The sequence below is a fragment of the Macadamia integrifolia genome, chromosome 9, assembly GCF_013358625.1.
Source record: "Macadamia integrifolia cultivar HAES 741 chromosome 9, SCU_Mint_v3, whole genome shotgun sequence".
In the NCBI taxonomy this organism is placed as follows: domain Eukaryota; kingdom Viridiplantae; phylum Streptophyta; class Magnoliopsida; order Proteales; family Proteaceae; genus Macadamia; species Macadamia integrifolia.
Genome location: NC_056565.1, coordinates 34,637,934 through 34,640,811, shown reverse-complemented (window position 1 = coordinate 34,640,811; position 2,878 = coordinate 34,637,934).

Genomic DNA, 2,878 nt, shown 5'->3' with positions numbered 1-2,878 from the left:
GGCTACCTACAAAAAAAGTGGACAACATGTCAGCCAAATTGACTTCTTCCTTACAAGAAGGTCTAACAGGATGCAGTGCAAAGATTGTAAGGTTATACCTAGAGAGAGCTTAATAACACACTATAGACTTCTTATCTTGGATATGTGCCTCAGTTTTCCAAAGTATAAGCCAAGTAGATATGTTTGCTCAAAGGTAAGGTGGTGGAGATTGAAAGGTGATTCTCTCTGGTCTTTTACAGATAAAGTGGTGAAACAAGGGAAGTGGGAGTTTGAAGGAGAAACCAACACGATGTGGACAGATATGAGAGATTGCATTAAGAATCTTGCGAAAGAGGTACTAGGGGTGTCTAAGGGTACTCGGCTGGCCCCTAGAGAGACTTGGTGGTGGGATGAGGAAGTACAGGCTGCCATCAAGACTAAGAATGATAGTTTTAAGGTTTAGCAAAGGTCTGGGGAGTTGGAAGATAAGGAGGGATATAAGGCTGCCAGAAATTAGGCTAGGGAGATTGTGGAAAAAAACACAAGCGAAGAAATATGATGACTTGTAAAACAGTATGGCTACCAAGGAAGGGGAAAATGTTATCTACAAGATACCCAAAATACGAGAAAGGAAGAGTAGAGATCTCGCTCATGTTCGATGATGGTAGAGGGCTTGTTAAGGATGAAGATGCCTATTTTTGCAAGTTACTAAATCAAGACGGCTCAAGTAAGAGTGAGGTGAGTATCCACCATGACAACACGCATCATAGATATATACGAAGAAGCCTTAAGAATGATGAAAGTAGGTAAGACTCCAGGTCTAGATGAGGTCCCAATTGAATTATGGAAAAGCTTGGGGCAATGTGGGGTTGTCTGGCTTACCAAGTTGTTTAACAAGATTATGACCACAAGAAAGATAAAGGGAGGAGAAAAGTTTTGTTGTCCCAATGTAAAAAAATAAAAGTGATATTCAGAGTTGCAACAACTATAGAGGGATAAAACTCATGAGTCATACATGAAATTATGGGAGAAGGCTATCTAAGTTCACGTAAGAAGAGAAACCAGTATCTTAAGAAACTAATTCATTTTTATTCCTGGGATATCCACGACGGAGGCAATTTACCTTCTTAGAAGGCTTATGGAAAGGCCTAGAACCTACAAGAAGGATCTTCGTATGGTCTTTATTGACAGAGAAAGGCCTACGACAAAGTCTTCAAAGAGCTCATTTGACATGTTTTGGAGAAGAAAGGGATATCAAGTAAATATGTATATATTATTAAAGACAAATATGAGGGTGTGGTAACGTGTGTGAGAACTGTGGGAGGTTAAGACAATGAGTTTTCAATCACTATTGGGTTACATCAAGGATTCGCTTTAAGTCCTTATTTATTTGTTGATGGGACAAGAAACTCAACAAACAAAAGAGTAGGTTCGAAGATCAAAGATTTCTCTCGCCCTTAAGGTGGCTTGGTTCATAGTATAGAATATAGATAACGCACACCTAAAACATGGGATTACTATTCTTTAATGAGTAATATCTAGGGATGTAAATGGATCAGATACAAATCGAGTTTGAATAGGATGTGTTTGGATTGAGAAATTTTCTGATCGGATTCGGATACCCCTAAACGAAAACTAATACATATCAAATTCAGATTTTTAACTATCTGTTTAATCTCTGACTTGTGTAATCCAGACATTCTTCCCCCCAACGAATATAATTTGCTCTTCATTCATCTTTCTAAGTTGGTTTATGTCTTTTTCTCATTCCCTATAATCTATTTAAACTTCAAGAACCCTCAAAATCATTAATTGATTAGATAATTTAATTAGATTGGATAATTATTTTTCGGATAATTCGGATTTTATTCCAGATATCCTTTAAATGAATATGGATACCCCTAAGCGAATACGAATGCCGATTTCGACCATCCATTTTCATCTCTAGTAATATTACATCTTAACAGTCTTAATTAAGTCTTAACTACTCTTCCAAGGCAGCTTTTTCTTAGTGTCGGCAATAACTGTTTTAAGGGTTCATTTAAGTTTTAATTAAAAACCCAAATTGTGTTTAAGATTCAATGTCCTCGTGATGAATAATATTAAAAGAGTTGATTAGATTTTGAATACTTCCAGTGTTTATGGATAGGTTCAGAGCCTTCATATTAGACATTAGAATAGCTATTACATCAGGTTTGTAGAACATCGACTTTTACCACTTTGTTTTAGTTTGAAATCCATTAATGGCTGCTAGTAAAAAAAGGAGGTTTGGGAAGCAATCAACTGCGAAAATTTTGTAAACTAGTCTCCATGGATACCAACAAAAGCTTCTTTTGTCTGTGTATGCAGGGACAACATGACAAGATAGTCCTCATAGAAAATTCAGATAAAATTGATTCTAGGATCAAGTCAGCTTTCATCCTCTCCTATCTCTTTGTACCAATTTATACCCACGTGATCAAAATCAATTTTATATGACAGGGAAAAAAGAAAGAGTAAAAAATTTCAAATTAATAGATTTGGTCTATATAGATAAAAAATTGGCTATTCAATTTTTCTTTCTCGTCTCCGTCTAATGTGCCGCAGCACCCACCTTCAAGACAGTCCACCATGCAATGTAATTAGGCGTTCCAATTAGTTAGGATGTGTTTGGTAATGTTTTTATTTCAGAAACAACGTTTGAAGTTTCGTGTGAAAAATAGAAATTTTAGTTTTTGTATTAAAAAATATATATATTTTTTAATGAAACTGAAATGACGGATGTGCCTTTTGTCGTTCCATCAATTCTGATTTCTAGCTTTTTTTTTTTTTTTTTTTTTTTTCAATATTGGTTTGTAAAAAGGTAAAATATAATATTAAATATCATTGTAATATTTTACAATGCCGGATGGGTCCATAG